General features: G+C 41.1%; 1 protein-coding gene across 3 annotated transcripts in view; it reads left to right on the top strand.

Annotated features, from left to right (window-relative positions):
* GHR (growth hormone receptor) overlaps positions 1-21,693 on the top strand; it is a 293,486-nt gene that overhangs the window by 152,400 nt on the left and 119,393 nt on the right. The window lies entirely within an intron of this gene.

Raw genomic sequence — 21,693 nt, 5'->3', positions numbered from 1 at the left:
TTTTTTTGAAAAATACAGATTCATAAGCTCTGTATCCAGAGATTCTGATGCAGAAGCCCGAGAGTGATATCCTGGAGTTTTACCTGTTTTCATATTGTGTGTGTGTGTGTGTGTGTTTTAGGAAAACTCCAAACATGAATCTGAAGATCAGCTGGTTTGGAAAACCTTCTCCCAGCTTCCTCTAGTGCTGGGCTCTTTCTCCTTCCATCCCTGGCTTCACTTAGAAATGGAAAACCATTAATCACTCAAGCTCTCATCTTTTCCACTCAGTTGAATTGCCCCTTTGCACCCCCCACCCCCATTACTTGGCACCCCACCTTGACAGCTGCTCCTGCCAGGCACTGACATTGATCCATTGGGACATCCTCTCCCTTCCACCTGCTGCCCTCTAGTGGAGGTGCTGAGAAGCAACTAAATGTTTAAATGCGAGCCACCAGGGGTTGGCAGGTCTGAGTGGCCAGTCCTCTAGGAGATATCCACAGACCACAGCTACGAGAGGAATCATTAGGATAGCCTCAAGCTTATGGGACACCCCTTGCACATGACTTATATTCAGAGAAGAACTTTATAAAGACCCTGGCATCTATTTATGGGTTCCCCCTCCTCACCCCCAGGTTTCAGAAATCTACCTGGCAAAGATTGTCCTTGGGATATTTTTACTTCTTTGGCCCCTCCCTTCTATCATTTACCCAAATCCTACTTCTTGCAGAAGGAGTTGATTCCTCCCCACCTCCCCAAACGTTTGGATTTTTTAAATTTTGAAAAAAAAAAAAAAGGAAGGATATATTTTTTAAAATCCTTACACTTTAGAAACTTCCAGTCACTAGATTAAAGGGACAGACATGAACTCGGCATTAAGTGTAAGCAACAGCTAGGTAACTGTGCTCACCCTGCATCCCACAGACAGCCTGGAAGGTGTATGTGGTAATCCTCTTTACCCAGGAGGACCCGAAGCCAAGAGAGCTCAAGGAGGTTGTGATTTGTCACACAGCAGAACCCAGGTCTGTCTGATGGCCAGCCCCTGTATGTTCCTTTAATGTGCTCACCACCTCCAAGCAGTGCTTGTTTAGTGCTTAGATTAATGGTACAGAAATCATAACTTTCAATGGTTGTTGCTATTGTTCGGTTGCTAAGCCGTGCCTATTTGCAGCACCATGGACTGCATCATGACAGGCTTCCCTGTCCTTCACCATCTCCCGGAGCTTGCCCAGACTCATGTCCATTGAGTTGATGGTGCCATCCAACCATCTCATCCTCTGCTGCCCCCATCTCCTCCTGCCCTCAATCTTTCCCAGCATCAGGGTCTTTTCCAGTGAACTGGCTCTTTGCATTAAGTGGCCCCAGTATTGGAGTTTCAACATTAGTCCTCCCAGTGAATATTCACAGTAACTTCCATGGTAAATTATATTAAATCTCATGTTCAGTTCAGTTCAGTCGCTCAGTCGTGTCCGACTCTTTGCAACCCCATGAATCACAGCACATCAGGCTTCCCTATCCATCACCAACTCCCAGAGCCCATCCAAACCCATGTCCATCGAGTCGGTGATGCTATCCAACCATCTCATCCTCTGTAGTCCCCTTCTCCTCCTGCCCTCAATCTTTCCCAGCATCAGGGTCTTTTCAAATGAGTCAGCTCTTCACATCAGGTGGCCAAAGTACTGGAGTTTCAGCTTCAGCATCAGTCCTTCCAGTAAACACCCAGGACTGATCTCCTTTAGAATGGACTGGATGGATCTCCTTGCAGTCCAAGGGACTCTCAAGAGTCTTCTCCAACACCACAGTTCAAATGCATCAATTCTTCGGCGCTCATCTTTCTTCACAGTCCGACTCTCACATCCATACATGACCACTGGAAAAACCATAGCCTTGACTAGACGGACCTTTGTTGGCAAAGTAATGTCTCTGCTTTTTAATATGCTGTCTAGGTTGGTCATAACTTTCCTTCCAAGGAGTAAGCATCTTTTAATTTCGTGGCTATAATCACCATCTACAGTGATTTTGGAGCCCAGAAAAATAATCTCATGTTACTGTATTCATAGTAAGTTCATTCTTTTCCTTTAATGAATGTTTAATAATCAGTGTATCCCTCCACCATCTTCAGTTCTTCATGTCAGTACTCTTGCATCTAGAATTATTTAGCAAAGGAACTTGGCAGGTGGGTGAGTTTGGGAGGAGGTGAGGACAGCAAAAGCCACAAAAGTGTTAGAAATTTGAGATTGGCTATCACAGGGCAGATACAGTATATTCCTGCAGGCTTCAGTGAAACTAAGTAGTTGTCTGTATTAACCAGCAGAGCAGAACTCAGAGGTCAAACACTGATAGAAACTCTGTGTGTGTGAGTGTCCATCCAGCTCCCATAGGATCCTGCACGAGTGCTATATCAGCATGAATGTACCCCTTTTGTAGTGGTGGTTTTCCACTCTTTAACCTTGATTGTGAATATCTAGGTAAGTGATTTTTTTTATCAATATTTTTCTTAAGGGACAAAACAATAGATTTCATTTGACTCATTTTTCTGTCCCTTGTATATCACTATTATTGGAATGCTGTCATACAATCTATTTAACATTTTAACTGGAAGGTATGTGTATGTACACACCCACCCACCCACTCACCCTGAACTGCCTTTTCCCCTGCAATGATAGAAAATACAGCTCTGTGTAGATAAGAGAATTATAGTGTGAAAACAACAATACCTAGGATGTGGACTCCAGTTCCCTGCTGTCCTGCCACTTTAAAATTTTGTTACTTTGTCAGGGTGAGTAAACCAAAGTGAGCCTGGTAAAACCAGAATTCTACTGCATATAGTCAGCTGACCAGGCTCATCTGAAGGATTCCTCACAGTCTTTCCAGCTCTCTGAGCTGTATCTTCATTTGTGCTGTCACAAGCTTGAAAAGAAAGGTGGAGAGTGGTCAGTAAGGTTGAAAGAGAGGGGATGTGTCTAGATAAGCTCGCCGACCTAACCTGCCCTGTGTCACGGGGGTTGTGTAACATGGAGCCCGTCAAGCAGACTGTGCAGAGAACAGAGTGCATTTGATCTCCTCCAAGGCAAGGGACGCAGGAGATGAGGGTTCAATCCCTGGATTGGGGAGATCCCCTGGAGGAGGAAACCCACTCCAGGATTTTTGCCTGGGAAATCCCATGGACAGAGGAGTCTGGCGGGCTACAGTCCAAAGGGTCGCAGAGTCAGACAACCGAGCAACTAAGCACAAGCACTTCTAGCACCTGTATGCTATGTGACCTCAGTGAAGTTACTTCACCTCTCTGTGCCTCAGTTTCCTCATGTAAGGCGGGACAATTACAGTACCTAACATACAGGGTTATTGTGAACATTAAATCAGTTAATACATGTAAGAACTTAAAACCTCTCTAGCATATAAACACTCAATAGACATAAGCTCTTATGGTTATGAAACTAAAGGAAGAGAACCTAAAAGTCATACGGTTTGGTGAAATATTGATCGTATTTCCTTTCTTCCTTCTCCTCTGCCTTTTTCTGATCCCACTTTGCTCCCCTCCCAATACACCCTTGCCTATTTCTCTTCCTTTCAACTTAAGAATTTTCAGCAAAAACGTTTAGAACAGAAGAGATGTGCCAGTTGGAGGGCAGGAAGCTTTTTGATAATCGAGTGTACCTTTCAGCTAAAGTGGCTGCCTCCAACAGTAATGGGCTGTATGGCAACAGAAAGCTTGTTTCCTAAGAAATGGGTTTAACTTTTTGATTGACTCAGTGATAAAATAGGACAGCTGGACTCAGATCTCTAAAAGACGAACACCCTGGGCCTGTCACCGTGCTTTTAGGAGAGACGTTCACTCTGAAAGCCCATTTGTCTTACTTCATCAGTGTTTTGCTTTTGTTGCTGTATTTTGTACAGGTCATTCGCAAGAAAGCACCATGGAAATCCAAATCTAAGAGCAGAGTTACCCCTCAGGCCGTCAGTGCCCGCCACGTGTCTCTCCATAGTGGCAGAGATCCTCACCCTTCCTTACCAAGGCCCCACTGACCTCAAAGGGCCCTTTTGGTCAGGCCATAAAGTCCGTCTGAGCCAGAGCGCTGGGATTCCAGCCAAAGCTGAATGAAGGAGCAAAATGTCTGACTAAAAAAAGCTCGAACACGTGGCATTGGGTATCGCAGATAAATTTGTTGGAGAAATGGTTTATAAATAACATGGAAAGGGAAGAGGGTCAACATATTGAGTTGCTGTCTGATCCTTGAGGGACATCTTTTCTAATACTAAATCCCAAAGTGATAACACACTGGAAAAAAAATGGGCTTCCTGAGTAAATGAACTCCACACAGGCTTCTTTTTTTCTTATCAAGATGTTTGTAAGTTTGGCAGTAAGCATTTTAAAAGAGGGTTGCTTTTATTTGGAATACACTGAAAAACATGGATATCATTTCAAAACAAATGAAAACAAAAGCAAGAAACAAACCCCAGGAAGGCGATGTGCTCTTCTGAGCATGGTCTAAGGCTAGGAGGCTGCAGAAACTGAAATATTTAGGGCTCTTACTAAAATGGTCTCCTCCTCCTCCAAATTAAGCATAGGACGGATGGACTCAAGACAGAAGGAATGAGGGGAAAAGAGATCAGTGACTTGGGAAAGTTTTCTTTTTCTCTGCCCCTTTCTGTTTTTGGTTTTGTTTTGTTTTCCCTTGTCAAAGCCAGAAGGGATCTGAATTCTGCTCCAAACTCCCAAGACCAGAAGGTCAGGGTGGGCCACTCAGCGGCTGGAAGCTGTGATCTTATCACTAGTTGAACCCCTCCCCCTTCCTCCCTGGGAACCTTGTGCAAACACAACCGCCTGGTCTTCCTGTTCAGTGGCAAAGGTTTTGCTCCCTTCTCTTTTTATTTGGGAATGTGAACTTTGGGGGATATGTTTTGCTGCCTTTTTTTTTTTAAAGAAACAGATTTGTTGCCATAAATCCATTCCCTGGCACAGGAAGACCAGAGCTAATTAAAGAACAAGATGAGATGCTTAGACAAGTGGGGCCACATGCCTTTCCCTGGGCCTGGACCATGTTCTCTGTCTACCGTCACCTCTTCTCCCCACCCTACCCCACCTCCATCTCCACCATACTTTGTGGTTATATGTCTACCTCTGACTGTGAGTTTTAATCTCCCAGGAGGGTAACCCACTGGCTCAGGGACAATCTTCTAAGATGCGAATGCACTTGTCTTCTCTCTTTGCATAGATATCTGTCTTTGCCAGAGATGACTGAGTTAGAGAGAGTACAGTTTTCAGTGTTCAAGTGTGTATTGTTTAAAATCATGATAATTTGCTGTCTGCTTTGAAACTCATTTTTGAAATCAAAATGATGCTTGGACTCAGATCCTACTGATGCAGCTTCCAGGGAGTCAGGGAAGTTTGAGCCCAGGCTTTGCCAGTGAGATGTCAGGCAGTGATGCAGGCTGGTAAAGGGGTACTTTTGCAAGAGAATTGCAAACAAATAATTTTGGAGAATTTTGGTTCATTTCAGTCCATTAGTTGAATCTAATGAGATCTGTTAGATTGGAAACCCTGTCCTCCTTTTTTTCCTCCAGAACAGAATTACCAATTATTTTTCATCTATGGACATGACAAATCCATATGCATGTCCCCACTTTGCGGGGGCTCTTGTACCAAAACGTTTATTGCAAAACCAAATTCAAAACCTTGCAACCTGCCCTTGAAAATCATGACCCAGGCTGTTTAGAATTCTGTAATTCACTTCTTGGGTCATTTGTTTAACCATCTATGAATTCACTTATATTTATAATTATTCAGAAAACAGGAATAGCTTTTACTTACAGCATAGCATGAGAGACTATGTCCCTTGCCTCACTGAAACTGAGAAACATTTGATAAACAACATTCTACTAAACAGCCAGATAATCCTTTCATGAAGGGAAGTGAAGTGCATTTCTAATAATGATTTGTTCTTAATGAATCCATGCTGGTTCCAAGTGACCCATGGTTTCCTTTCTGGATACTCAGAAACCAACAATTCATTCTAGCATGTTGCTGGGGATTGAAGCTAAAGGTATAGGTTAAGAATATGCCCTTTTAACTTATTCAAGCTTTGCAATATCCTGTTTTTTCCTCTGAAGATCCTTATAAATGAACTCATCATTAGCTTTGGGATTATGCTTATTGTTCATTTAGACTTCAGTTTTATTAACTTCATTTATTTGGTACACTTCAGTCTTCATGTTACTACCCTTCACTGAGAAAAAGAAAATTCTATACAAATTTCCCTTTGCTTTCTTCTTCTTCTGAGTTATCTGTTCTTATTGTTTTCATAGTGTTTTATAGTTTTCGGAGAAGAGACAAAGTATCTCAATTTAGAGCTTTACCTTATAAGTGTGAAAGTTCTAAACTATCAATTATTGCATCAGCTTTTAAAAAAATGGTCTGTAGTCTCCCTGTCTGTCTTTCTCTGTGTGTACACATATATATATCTGTATATATCTATCTAGATATAGATATGTAGACATACACACATATATGTGGACTTGTATACTTCTTTTAGTATTAACTTGGCTCTTTCAGTGCATCCTGAATATTTTAAGGTCATGTGTGCTACGTATGAGAGGACTAAGAGTCTACTCATGCATGAGGTATAATTTAAGGTGGACATGATTCCTTTGAATTATTATTCCTGGAATATGTAACAAGTCCCCAAATTATAATCTAAACATGGCAAATCATCAGATTTGTACCAATACTTGGCAAGACGCAATGAAACCCAAGATCATTAAGTTCAGGTAGAGAGGGATGGTGGTGAGAACTTCAGAGTCAACTGGAAGTGAATGGCTCTGGGCCGCTAGAGGTCAGCAGGAGGTCAGTGGGAAGTTGGGAGAGGGAGAGGCAGCAGTAACCAGTTATCTCACTCATTCATTCGCCAGTGTTCATTGAGAGCCTGCTGCATACCTGGCATCACCCTAGCTTCCCTGGAAAGGAAGAGGGGAGCACACAAAGAGAAGGTGAGAATGAATGAGAAACAGTCATTCTCTGCCTTCAATTATAGCTGGCTATGCTTACCTGAACACACAGCCAAGCACTTAAAGTGATAAGCCGTAGACAACTTCTATTTTAACACATAATGCTTCAAAATAATAAGAAAGGTCCCCAAAGAGTCTGTCACCATTTAAAAAGGCTTAAGATTAGAGTCCAAAAGGAAGGAGAGATGGTTCTGTGAGGAAAGTTTCTAAGACTAGTTTTTTCTGCTCAACTACTAAATATGATGCTTTTTTCTTTTTTTTTTTTTTTCTTCCTTTCCATATTTACTTATAGTGTAGGGGAGACTGCTGTGTTGGCAGCACAGTAGAGATGTGATCAGGGAAATGGAAACACAAATTCAATATTCGAGAGCTTCTGTTCCCCTGAAAGCAACCACAGAGCATCAGATTTTGCCACAAATTCAGATTGCAAACCAGCTACAGAATGCCAAGAAGTTTTCTGTTAGAACCAATTATTCCTGGGTTTTTGCTACTTAAACTCTGCTGTGGGAAACACAACTATACACCAGCATTAAAAGTGGTAATCTTGATATTAAGAAGGAGTGTTGCTCATAACAGTAAGTACATGCATTGACATTCCACCCACTGACTTCTCATGGGTTTGTAGGATCAGAAACCCAGTATGTGTGCCTACAACTGGCAAGACTCTTCTCAGGGAGTATGGGCGTGAAATGACTCCTTGCCTTCCCCATTGGATTTCCTTAGACAGCTGTGTGTGTGTTGCAGAGGCCATGGCAGATTTCCTTGCTGTAAGCCTAGCAACTTGTTTTTCAGTAAGCACAGTAAAATCTGAGTAGAAGAGAACTCCCCTTTGGCCACCCACCTCACAAGCTCTAAAAGGGAACTCTGTGTGGATGCATTCCGCATTAGGCAAATGTACAGTTCTGCAATCAAAATGAGAAACACTTGGCCTGAAGCATCCACATTAGCTATAGCTTCCAGCCCTGATTTGAAAGAATAGAGAACCTTGCAAGTTTAAGGGAATTGGCAAGCAAGAAAACAGCTGTAACATGGTCAGAGGTTGTCTGTAGGAGCTGTGCAAGCTGTTGACAGCACTTGGGACGCCCAGAAACAGAGCAGACTTTCCGAGTTAGGTCAAAGGAGTGGCAACAACTCTGGTCAGGAAGTGAACTTCTGACCCTATTGGAGGCATATTGCTCTCATGGACTGTGTTCTGCCGTTTCCTAGACTAAGTTTCTCCTCCAGAACCAGTGGGTAGGATCTTTGGCTTTTGAATTGTTTCACTCTCATCACCGCTAGATGTACTTGTAGCTGCAGCTGAAGGGAGAAATGATGGGCCTTGAGAACTGTTACTTCCCACCATCCTCCAGTGTCCACCATCTTCCCCCGGGTGAGAAATCACGTCAAGACCATTGCAGTAAATCTCAGATGTGCTCACCAAGGAGAATTGTGCAGTTGGTAAGGTTGTTTCAGCATGTAAATCTTCCACAGCTCTCTGTCTAAGAGCCCCCTCTCTCTTGTTTCCTACCCACCACACCTGCCTCCTGCCTCCTGCCCCCCACCATACTATGCCTGCCACCAGAGAATCCCTCTGCATTCCTAACAGGCCCACCTTCCCAAAAGAGCTCCAGACTTTGGAACTTCCACCTAAAAACCTATTTGCATGTGCCCCAAACTGATGGCCCATGCAAAAATCATAAAATAATTTATGCTGACGTGTTTGCCCAGCTGAGTCTTCTGAATCTGACAGCTCCCTCAGGGGTATATGCATTTTGATAGAGGACCATGATTCATCCAAATGAATAAATCTCTACTGGTACAATGTCTCTTCTCCAGCACCAGCTGGTATGGACATTTTGGTGACTCAGAGGATTCTTCCCTCGGCCCCTCGGGTCATCCTCAGTGAATAAATATGTTATCTAGCTCCCCATGTTTTCTTAAAGATACATAGTTCAGTTATGTCTTTGAAAGCATGTTTACTTCTTTGCCAGAGTTTATTGACAATCAGTGAAAATTAAAGAGGTATTGTATTGACTACCAGTCTATTTCAGGTTGTTAAACCAAGTCTCCAATTAACCTGAAAATATCCCTTGACATCCTTACCTGTAGAATTGTTAAACTTCAGAAAACTTCTGTTAACCAAATAATATGAAGTAATGCCAGGTGGACGAATTGATAAAGAGAGATAGCTTAGTCTGGTTAGTTAGAAAAGGGCAATACATGCCCTCTGTTTTTGCTGTTTTAGTCACTCAATCATGTCTGACTCTCTGCAGCTACATGAACTATAGCCTGCTAGGCTCCTCTGTCCATGAAGTTCTCCAGGCAAGAATACTGGAGTGGGGAGCCATTCCCTTCTCCAGGAAATCTTCCTGACCCAGGGATCAAACCTGAAATAAACTGGTAGTCAATACAATACATCTTTAATTTTCACTGTATTGGCAAGCAGATTCTTTACCACTGAACCACCTAGGAAGCCCAGTTGCCCTCTAGAAGCCAACAATCCAAAGGAAATTATTTCAGAGATTCTCCATGAAGACAAAGCAGTTTCCAAGTGAAAAATCTGGCCTCTACCCTTACAGTTCTATTATAAACATATAGTTTAGAAGCAGAGAATGATGGGGACATCATTCTTGTGAAAATGCTATTTAATTATGCAAACACTGTTTATTGTTGTAAAGCAGTAGATACTGTCAAGACATTTGTAGAAATTAATATTGAATTTAAATTTTCAGTTGTGTGATTTCATGTTATTTCCTTAGATGCAAAATGCCTGGTGCCAGGTGCCATATCTCATCAGTCTACATAGCATCTAGCAATGTGCTTTGTGTAAAGTTTATTTAATAAACTGATACAGTTTGGGGTTTTGTTTTATTTTGCTTTTTAATTTTCTTTGGAATATAGTTGATTTACAATGTTGTATTAGTTTCTGCTTTACAGCAAAGTGAATCAGTTATACATGTTCATATATCCATTCTTTTTCAGATTCTTTTCCCATATAAGTCATTACTGAGTACTGAGTAGAATTCCCTTTGCTATACAGTGAAAGTCACTCAGTAGTGTCCGACTCTTGCAACCCCATGGAGTATACAGTCCAAGGAATTCTCCAGGCCCAAATATTGGAGTGGGTAGCCTTTCCCTTCTCCAGAGGATCTTCCCAACCCAGGAATCAAACTCAGGTCTTCGCATTGCAGGCTAATTCTTTACCAACTGAGCCATGAGGGAAGCCCAAGAATACTGAAGTGGGTAGCCTATCCCTTCTCCAGCGGATCTTCCCAACTCAGGAATTGAACTGGGGTCTCCTGCATTTCAGGCAGATTCTTTACCAACTGAGCCATCAGGGAAGCCCTTGCTATATAGTAGGTTATTATTATTTATTTCACATACAGTAGTGTGTATACATCAACCCCAGTCTCCTAATTTATCCCTCCCCCAGTTCCCCCTTGCTAAACATTTGTTTTCTACTTCTGTGACTCTATTTCTAATTTGTTTAATAAGTTCATTTGTACTGTTTTCTATTCCACGTATATATGATATCATATATTTGTCTTTCTCTAACTTCACTCAGTATGACAATCTCTGTTTTCCTTAGGATGCAGGGTTAAGCCAAGGGAAGCTGTCTCTTAGCTCTTGAATATCAACGTTGATGTCAAAGTAACAATTTTTGCATAAACAAATGCATTCAACTGATTTGGTGAACATTCTATATCTGTATGGATATATATATGGGGCCTCACCTATATTCAAGGTGCTGCACACTGGGCAGCTGAAGAAGTCTGAGGCACTGTTACTTCAGTCTTTCTGCCCTAATTGGATCCTAGACTTGACCTTGGTAGAGCTAAGGAGGCCACCTATGTTTAAGGGCCACCAAAGGACCAGCCCTGCTGAGGGTATTTCTGAAGGCCAGGAGCTGGAATGTCTTGCCTGGGCCTAGAATTTAAAGAGGCCCTGAGAGAGGTCACACACATTTTCCACTTGTGAGGGAATTCCCTTTGCTGGAAATAGAAGGTGATTTCAGAGACCTGATCCAAACCTCGCTTCCTCTTCTGAGTTGAGTAGGCTGATAACCATTCTTGAGGCTCTGGAATAGCGACAGATTTTCTTACTTGGGAATTTAGCTCCTGGTTTCTGAAGCAGAGTTTTGAAACTTAAGAATGGGAAGGGCACGAGGCAATAAAGAGAAGCCTAGACCAAGGGATCATTTATCTAGGCTAGCTTCGTTCAGTTTCTAAAATAAATAAGAAGATAGAGAATGAAAGGCTAAGAAGCCAACCAAGAGAAAATTCATACACACACACACACGCACACAGAACTAGGGCTAGCTAAACCCAAATATGGAAGAAGCAGGTGAGAGTACAAAGAGGAATCATTGCCTGGCGGTGAGCTTTTGTCACCTAGTGGTTGTTGGTCAATAGCTAAGTTGTGTCTGACTCTTTGCAACTCTGTGGACTGCAGCACGTCAGGCTTCCCTGTCCTTCACCACCTCCTGGAGCTTGCTCAAACTCATGTCTATTGAGTCAGTGATGCCATCCAACCATCTTATCCTCTGTCACCCCATTCTCCTCCTGCCTTCAATCTTTCCCAGCATCAGAGTCTTTTCCAATGAGTCAGCTCTTCAGGTGGTTAAAGCATTAGAGCTTCTGCTTCAGCATCAGTCCTTCCAATGAATATTCAGGATTGATTTCCTTTCGGATTGACTGGTTTGCTCTCCTTGTAGTCCAAGGGACTCAAGTCTTCTCCAGCATTTTGAAATCTCCACATTTCAAAAGCATCAGTTCTTCAGTGCTAATCCTTCTTTGTGGTCCAACTCTCACATCCGTACGTGACTACTGGAAAAAGCATAGCTTTAACTATATGGACCTTTGTCAGCAAAGTAACATCTCTGCTTTTTAGTATGCTGTCTAAGTCTGTCACAGATTTTCTTCCAAGGAAAAAGTGTCTTTTAATTTCATGGCTGCAGTCACCATCTGCAGTGATTTTAGAGCCGAAGAAAATTAAGTCTGTCACCTGGTAGAATTCACTACTTACTGACTTCTCACGAGGTCTGCTTGATTCATCACCATGTACAGAGCCTACCATGGTATTTAGCCCAGAGTAGGTGCCTCATAAATGTTCTTAGATGAATGAAATAGGTCCCTGCCTCCAAGGAAAATAAAACAGGTAAATAAATAGATAAAGTGAAATATGGATAAATCACTCTGAAAGGGTCTAATGAACAAGGAAAAGCTGGATTCTCAGCACAAAGACTGGAGCTGAAGTCCTGGGGGAACAGAGACAGCAGCAGAAGCAGATGTGTAATTCCTGGATTGCCATTTCACATTCCGGGGAAGCACATAAACCTCCTTGCAGGGCCCTTGGACTGTGGGATTTTTAAGTCACCTGATGAGCAAAGCATTAGCTCCTCCCCTGGAGTGATCAGGAGCCAGGGTACAGTAGACATATATGTCAGAACCTTGGCTCCTGCCTAATCCTGCCGGCTTAGTGTTTGTGGTTGCAGGGAGCACTGGCTTCTCTCCTGGCATGATCAAGTGTCTGAGTTCCAGACCTTCAGGATGAATAGAATTGATTGCCTTAAACATTGGGTAAGAATTCTTGCAGAGCTTTGCAGGAAGCCAGCTCCTTTTCTTGGAGGCCAGTTTGTAGGGAGATCAGTCTTGAGCAAATGAGTCCTTAACTCTCAGTTCACCAACATGATTGAAAGTGCAGCCCTTAAGCATTGTACTCTACACCGCCAGTGACCTGTTCACTCCAACTTGTAAAACTTGGGAGGCTGATCAGCGACATAGCCGTGGGACGCTAGGGAGGATGGTTAGAAAAGGGTGACCACTTCAGCCTGTTGGTTGGGTTCCATTAAGGTGGATTGGCAAGGACTGTGTGCAGTGCAGTGCTATTAAATGTTGAACAACTGCTCTTGGTGATAGGGAGAAGGGAAGCAGTGTACTGTAGTATTTGCTGATTTCTGTGGTGTAAATACCACCCCCCTCATGGCCAGTTTCAAGCTACCAGGGTGACAAAGTAGTATTGGGAAGAAAGGCACAGTAGTCTACTGTTACGTAGTATTTTCACCAGACAGATTCAATAGACATAAATAACCTCAACATCATAGAGAGTGATGAAATGTAATGAAATAATTGTGAAGTGATGAGTTTTGTCTTGATTAGATTTGTTTTTAATATAATGCATTTAATTTTAAGGTGATATCATTTAATTTTCAATAATGCCTATGTTTAATAACTAGCTCATACAGTTCCTAAAATGTGACCACCAACTCACCCCCATGAACTGGTAAAAGCTGATTCCAGCATTCCACTCGGTGAGAACAATCTGAAAGAAGTACTTTGTTCTGCCAGGAAAGGTGCCAACACTGGCATCCATGGCTCCAGTGCTGGATCAGGGAAAGAATAATAACTAGGCCCTGCACCATTGCTCCCGGGTCTCTTCCAATGGCCCAGGAAACATTCTGAAGGAAGAGTGAGTTGTCTTGAGTTACTTAACTTAGCTTCAGGTCCTGGTATCCATGGTTGACAGTTGGTTTCATTTGTGGTACTGGATGGTGCCGTTTTATAGGTTTGCTGGGAGGCCCTGAGAGCAGAGTGATGATGTTAGGAGATACTGGAATGATGCTCTGTCCCCCTGTCATATCCGCTGCATGCATGCTCAGTCATGTCTGGCTCTTTGTGACCCCATGGACTGTAACCCACCAGGCTCCTCTGTCCATGGAATTTTCCAGGCAAGAATACTGGAGTGGGTTGCCATGCCCTCCTCCAGGGGATCTTCCCAACCTAAGGATTGAATCCCCATCTCCAGTGTCACCTGCATTGGCAGGCAAGTTCTTCACCAGGGAACCACCTGGGAAGTCCTGCCATGTCCAGTACTAAGTGGGAAACCCAGTGACACATTCACTGAGGACTCCACCAAGAAATTCAAGACAACCTGAGTAACAGGTTTTTTTTTTTTCCTGAGGGATTTGAGTATTAGATAGACAGAATGAAGAAATAAAGGAGAAATCAGTATAGCTCTGAAATAGGTCAAAGAAACGTGAAGAAAGGAATATTTGAATTGTCTTTAGTGGTGACTAGAGAAGACTGATCATGGAAGTGGGAGGGAAAGATGGCAGAGTGGGTATTCTTGGCAGAGGAAACTAGGCACACAAAGGGTAGGGATACAAAGGCTGATAGAATGTTTCTGTATTGCCCAGGTGCCTACTTGGGTACCTGGGCAGGGGGCTGCTGTGGTCTGAATGTTTGTGTGCCCCCAAAATTCAAATGCAAATATATTCTAATAAATTCAAATATATTGAGATTTAAATCGCCAACGCGATGGTAGTAGGGCGTAGGCTTTTAGGGGTGATGAAGTCATGAGGCAGAACGATTGGAATTATAAGAGGCCCCAGAGTGCTCTCACCTAGAGAGCAAGGAGAGATTAGAGTGGGGAGGGGTTCAGGACCAGGTTGTCAGGGGCATTTTTATGTCTTGCTGAAGAGTTCAAATTTTTTTCCTTTTAGTAATAGAATGACTTTGGAATAAGCAGGGAACTGCTTTACAGTTTACGGTAGGAGGGGTTTATTTTTAATTTTTGTTTCTATGTTGAAATATAGTTGACTTACAATGTTGTATTATTGTCAAGTGTACAGCAAAGAGATTCAATATACATATGTTTTTGGAAGAAGTCTGGAAACACCCTTGGGAGCACCACTCCGTTACTCGGGGATCCTGGTTGAAATTTCCCCAGTCAGTGCACAGGCCATGGGTACCCCTGGAGGCTTCCTCTCGGGGCTTGGCCCTCACCTGTTCTTACAGGGAATGTTTGCTCACTGACAAAATAGTAGTCTTTATATTTAAACTTATTCTACTTCTCTCCAAAAGGTAAATTTGAAAAACAATATACCTTTAGTTAAGAGAATTAATCTTTCATCATTTAAGTAGCTCTTTACAGCAGCTACTTCAGTTTTAAAGACAATTTGATGCACATAAATAGCTATAAGCCCCTGGAACTCTTTTTATGCTTGCATTTTAAATTTATTGGACCCAACTTCTGCCAGTAATTCTAGAATCTTCTTTGACCTGTCGTCTTCAAGAAATATATTCCTGTAAATCTGGACTGAGAATTTTGGGGAAAAAAATACACATTGCCTAAAGCCTCTTAAAACCTTTCTCTTTAAGGGCAAATTACTCAATAGTAAAAGAAAAGCTTTAAAAAATAGATACATCAATGGGGATACAAATACGCAATATGAAGAATATGTGTAGGCAGGAGCATCTGGAGAACTCATCTTCATTTAAAATCAAAGTATCTGGCACAGTTTCAAAGCTTTGGGTTAATCAGTTTTGCAGTTCAAAACAAATGTACAGCTGAGTTCTTGAGCTGTCTATGTGTGACCACTGCTGCGACAGTGGGCAAAGCTACTCTGAAAGAGATGAGTAGCTTTAAGGCAGACTGGGTCAGTGGCACATTCCTCAGTGGATGCAGTGCCTTTCTGAGACGGGTTTTAGGTTAAACTCCTTGATCCCAGCCTGGTAATATGAGTTGGGGCGTAAACTGAAGTGTTTCCACATATCCACAGATGTCGTATCAGGCAGAAATGAGAAAATCCAGCCAAGGTACCAAATACCCTACTGGAGTTGGCCTCCTAGGACCATGTGGACCAGGTGGATCTTGCCACAAAGCCCACAAACTGATATCCATAGGTCAGATGTTTTATGTCACTCAGGCAGCATTTTTATAAAGTCATATTGGTGGGTATCATCTAAATTTGAATTATTTAGCAAAAAATAAAAAACCTTACTTCTCTTCCTTCTCTGACTGACTAAACAAGTCTGAGCCTGCATGGTTAAGACAGTTGTCTGGGCCTAAGTAACCACTGGCCCTGTAAGATGGAGCAAACATTCTTTGCTTGTCACCCAACTCTACCCACTCCAGTCTTCTTTAGACATTTCTGCTACCCACTTGGCTTCAGTAGGCCAGCAAATATTTAAGACTGAATAATAGGTAATGGTAGTCAGATACCAGTCAGCAGGAACTAGGCCTGAGCACCAGCACAGAATCCTAGAATAGGAATGTGCTAGCCTGGACATTGGAAAAGACTCCAATGCTGGGAAAGATTAAGGGCAGGAGGAGAAGAGAGTGACAGGATGAGAAGGTTGGATGGCATCACTGACTCAATGGACATGAGTTTGAGCAAATTCTGGGAGATAGTGAAGACAGGGAGGCCTGGCGTGCTGCAGTCCAAGGGGTTGCAAAGAGTTGGACGCAGCTGAGCAACTGAACAACAATAGGCTGGACATGATCCCTCTAATTACTAGACCATAAAAAGGTCCAGGAGGACCCAAAGAAGGAACTGGGGAGGCAGTTCAGGGAGTGGGACCCTCAGGAGCTTTGGTTGGTAGCTTTTTACCAACTTGCATGGAAGTACAGCATGTTTATTATGAGCATTTCTTTTTTTTTTAATTGGAGGATAATTGCTTTACAATGTTATGTTGGTTTCTCCCATATAGCAACATGAATCAGTCATAACTATATGTATAAATATATCTCCTCCCAAGAGTACTTCTTAATCAATCAATCCCTGTGAAAGAGAAAGAAAGGGAACATGAGTGGGCAGAGCAGAAAAGGGGGCAGCAGAAAGACCTTTGTGGTAATGGAATCTCCATTTTGACTGCAGTGGTGGTGACCCAGATCTTCATGTGTGAAGAAATGACACAGAACTCTACGTATACCCTGTACCAATGTCAATTTCCTGGGTTCGATATTGTCTTATAATTATGTAAGATATAACTGCCTTGAAGACCTCGGTAGAGGATACAGAGGATCTTTCTATACTATCTTCGCAACTTCTTGTGACTCTATAATTATTTCAAAATTCAAACAAACAAAAAGGTGGGGAGAAAGGTGGGCAGGGCGGAAGTTCAGCTGCAGAACAGGCCCAGAGACAGCCTCAGCTGACCCCACAGGAAGCTCAGGAGCCGAGGTGGCCCTTCATAGTTGTCTCCCATGGGGCTGAGATGACCTGGCCAACCACCCCAACAAGGATCACTCACTAAATGCGGGGATGGTCTTGCCCTTGGCAGAGGCAGCTCTCTGCTACTGAAGCAGTCCCTGAAAGGGGCTGAGAACCGAAGGCTCTTGGCCTGAAGCACCTCCAGCATCTAGACCAATAGGTCCTTCATTGAAGGGGTCTGGACAGCACACCATAGTGGCCCCTACAGCCAGCAGCTGTACAGTTACAAATATCAACTCTGCTTCTAGACACAGGGTGTGACCCTTTCCTGTATGTTACCTAAGGCTGTGCCTAAGTTCTTTGCACTAATTCAGGATCAAACAAGTTCTGGCCTAAGAGAGCAGTTTGATGCCGTAATACTTTCTATCCCCTTTACTGTAGCAACTTATTTAGTCATTACAGAAATTGTTTTATCTTCACATAGTATTAGATCATCAAACTGTTACCATTCTGTGTTCAGAAATATGAATCAACTCTTATAATATCTTACTTTAAACCTCAAAAAAGAATGCTTTATGAGAAGGACCAGAATCTTCCTTCTTCTGATGTCTTCCCTTTTCTTTCCCCTGAAACTCTAACTCTACCGTGTTTACCACACAAGGAATAATCAAATGTCTTCAGCTCTGGTTTGTACAATTCCTGGTGCAACTTTTTACTTTTATTTAATTTTGATCTATTCAGAGGATTGGTGATCCAGGCATCTGGAAAAACTCACTTTACTGCAAAATGCATTTTAGGGATTTTAACCCAATAATAGATATATTTTTCTAAGTGGATCTGAAGCAGTTGTCCCAAAGAAGAAATCACAATCCCAGACTCATCATAGGTTTTTTATTTTCCAAAATCTCATTGAAGAGTTAATGCAAGTGGAATTTTCCTACCACTTCCTTCCCTTCTCTCATCCCTGATGGGATTAATGTCATTAATTGCTAAAACCTAATCTGATTTATTGCAATTTTATATTAAAGATACATAATATAATTGCCCTTAGATGTCAAATACTAAAGAACCTGTTACTGTTTTAGTCATGCTGGCTCTTATTCTTTCTTTCATTCAGCTTTTTATTCCTCTCATAAACTTTTAATGAAAATTTATGTGTTAAAGGTTGTTTTCAATAGAATTTATAGCTCAAAAATGTTCTGTCTCTTGTCTTAAATTTTGAAACCTATAAAAAGAAAGGAAAGAAGCAAACAGAGTTTAAAAATAAGTCTGGCCTTTATTAATAGCTAGGCATTTTCTTGAACACACCAAGTAGGTAGTCCATATTATGTTAAGGGCTAGGAAAGAGCCATAAAAATCTGTACTTTCAGTGTACAATCTAATCAGGAAGAAAAGACTGACACGTATAAAGGCAAAGTAAGGCACCATAATAAGTTGCTAAATGCTCTTCTATTGAGTATGTAAGTGATGGCAGAATTCAGAAAACTGAAAGGGGGCAGGGCAGATAGGAGTTGGTCAGGAAGACTGCATGGAAAAGAGAAGTTACCTTGAGTGTTAAAGAAGAGAGTGAGATGTGGAAAAACAAATGAAATGGAATAGAAGAGGCTTATTTCAGTATAGTAACAATATTAGAGGCACAGAGTTTATAGAAAGATTAAAATAGCAGAGGCTTGATAGTGATAAGTTATTAGTAACTTTCTCCTAAAAATTTCAAGTGTTGAGAACATCCAACCCCTCAATCTACTTTCAAGATTTCCTGGCAAAGTGAAAGAGGCAATTTTTTTTTAATTGCTTTACAACTGAGGTTATTGACTTTATAAACTACAGTTTGGGCTGATTCTAGAGTCAGAGAGTTAGGAATTGAGCATCAAAAGATGAAAATCTGTATTTCCTGGCAGTGTGAACATGAGTGAATTGTTAAATATCGTGAGCTCTGGTTTTCTCATCTAGGAATAGAAATGAGAGCCTTATTTATATCACTGGGTTATTGTGGCTATTAAATTATATCAGTCAATGTGAAATTCTTTTAAAAATATTTAACAATACAAATGTTAGAGTTTTTGTTACCCTCTCCACTAGACCACACTTTTATGTCCTTGATTTTGAGTCTTTCATTAAAAAGTTAAGTGCAATGTTTTTTGTTTTAAAGATGAATATATTTTTTGTTTTATTCATTTTTATTTTTATACAATTTTTTATGGTTATAATCTACTTGTTGTTCAGTCATTAAGTCATGTCCGACTCTTTTTGCAGCCCCATAATTTATAGCCCACCAGGCTCCTCTCTCCATGGGATTTCTCAGGCAAGAATACTGGAGTGGGTTGCCATTTCCTTCTCAAGGGTACAATTCATTTATAGTTATTATAAAATATTGGCTCTATCCCCCCATATTGTGCAGTGCATTCTATCTTACACCGAATAGTTTATGCCTCCCAATTCCAAACTCTTATACTGTTCCTCCTCTCTCCTCACTGGCAACCACTAGATGTTCTCTGTGTCTGCTTCTTTTCTGTTATATTCACTGATTTGTTGTATGTTTTAGATTCCACATATAAGTAATATCATACAGTATCTGTCCTTCCTTAATGTATTTAACTTAGCATAATGCCCTCTAAGTCTAGTCATGTTGCTGCCTATGGTAAAATTCCATTCTTCTTTATGGCTGAGTAGTATTCCACTGTGTACAGGTACCACATCTTCTTTATCCATTCACCTGTTGGTGGACACTTACCTTGCTTTCCTATCTTGTCAATTGTAAATAATGCTGTTCTGAGCATTAGGGTGCATGTATCTTTTCAAATGTGTGTTTTTTAATTTTTTGGATATGTACCCAGGAGTGGAGTTACTGGTCATATTATTGTTCTATTTTTAGTTTTTTGAGAAGCCTGCATACTGTTTTGCACAGTGGCTGCTACAATTTATATTCCCACCAACAGTGTACGAGGATTTCCTTTTCTCTACATCTTCACCAACATTTGTTATTTGTATTCTTTTGGGTGATAGCCATTTTGCCAAGTGTGAGATGGTATCTCATTGTGGTTTTGATTTGTACTTCCCTGATGATTAGCAATATTGAGCATCTATTCATGTGCCTGTTGGCCATCTGCATTTTTCTCTTTGTAAAAATGCTTAAACAGTCTTCTGCCCATTTTTTAATTGGATTTTCTTTTTATGTTGAACTGTATGAGCTGTTTACAGATACTGGATATTAATCTCTTATTGGTCATATCATTTGCAAGTATTTCCCTCCACATACTAAGTTGTCTTTTTGTTAATGATTTCATTTGCTGAGCAAAAGTTTTTAAGTCTGATAAGGTAAACATAGGCTTTTTTTTTTTTTTTTGCTTTTATTACTTTAGAGAGAGATCCAAAAATATATTGCTGCAGTTTTTATCAGAGTATTATGCATATGTTTTCCTCTAGGAATTTTATAGTATCTGGTCTTATATTTAGGTTTTTAATCCATTTTGAATTTGTTTTTATATATGCTGTTAGCGAATGCTCTTATTACATTCTTTTTTCCTTGTACTGTCCAGTTTTCACAGCATCACTTACTGAAGAGACTCTGTTTTTCTCTGCTGTATTTTCTTGCTTCCTTTGTTGTAGATTAATTGACCATAAGTGCTTAAGAATTTATTTCTGGGCTCTGTATACTGTTCCATTGATCTATGTGTCTGATTTTTTTGCCAATACCATATTGTTTTGATTACTGTAGCTTTGTAATATAGTCTGAAGTCAAAGAGTGGGATCCCTCCAACTCTGTTCTTCCTTCTCAAGATTATTTTAGCTATTCAAGGTCTTTTGTGTTTCCATACAGATTTTTACACTACAAGTAGCAATCACAAAATTAAATAAGGCTCAACTAGTTTTTTTTTTCATTTTTTAACCTTTTTACTTTATATTGGAGTATAGTTGATTATACAAAAAACATACATATATTAAGGACTCAGATGATCACAGTGGTGTAGTTACTCACCTAGAGTCAGATATCCTCGAGTGTGAAGTCAAGTGGGCCTTAGGAAGCACTACTGAAAATAAAACTAGTGGAGGTTATGGAATTCCAGCTGAGCTATTTCAAATCCTGTGCTGCACTCCATATGTCAGCAAATTTGGAAAACTCATCAGTGGCCACAGATCTGGAAAAGGTCAGTTTTCATTCCAGTCCCAAAGAAGGACAGTGCCAAAGAATGTTCAAACTACTGTACATTTGTGCTCATCTCACATGCTAGCAAGGTAATGCTCAAAATCCTTCAAGCCAAGCTTCAGCAGTACATGAACTGAGAACTTCCAGATGTACAAGCTGGATTTAGAAAAGACAGAGGAACCAGAGACCAAATTGCCAACATCCACTGAATCACAGAAAAATATCTACTTCTGCTTCATTGACTACACAAAGACCTTAGCCTATATGGATCACAACAAACTGTGGAAACTTCAAGAGATGGGAATGAATGCCAGATTACTTTTCCTGTCTCCTGAGAAACCTGTATACAGGTCAAGAAGCAACAGTTAGAACCAGACATGGAGCAACAGACTGGTTCAAAATTGAGAAAGGAGTTCATCAAGGCTTTATATTGTTACCCTGCTTATTTAACTTATATGCAGTGTACAGCATGCAAAATGCTGGGCTGGATAAATCACAAGCTGGAATCAAGATTGGCAGGAGAAATATCAACAGTCTCAGATATGCAGATGACACCACTCTTATGGAAGAAAGCAAAGAGCCTCTTGATGAGGGTGAAAGAGGAGAATGAAAAAGCTGGCTTAAAACTCAACAATCAGAAAACCAACATCAT

The sequence above is a fragment of the Capricornis sumatraensis genome, chromosome 18 (genome assembly GCF_032405125.1).
Source record: "Capricornis sumatraensis isolate serow.1 chromosome 18, serow.2, whole genome shotgun sequence".
In the NCBI taxonomy this organism is placed as follows: domain Eukaryota; kingdom Metazoa; phylum Chordata; class Mammalia; order Artiodactyla; family Bovidae; genus Capricornis; species Capricornis sumatraensis.
The sequence above is the reverse complement of the archived record's forward strand: the minus strand, read 5'-3'. Positions and strand labels throughout refer to the sequence as shown.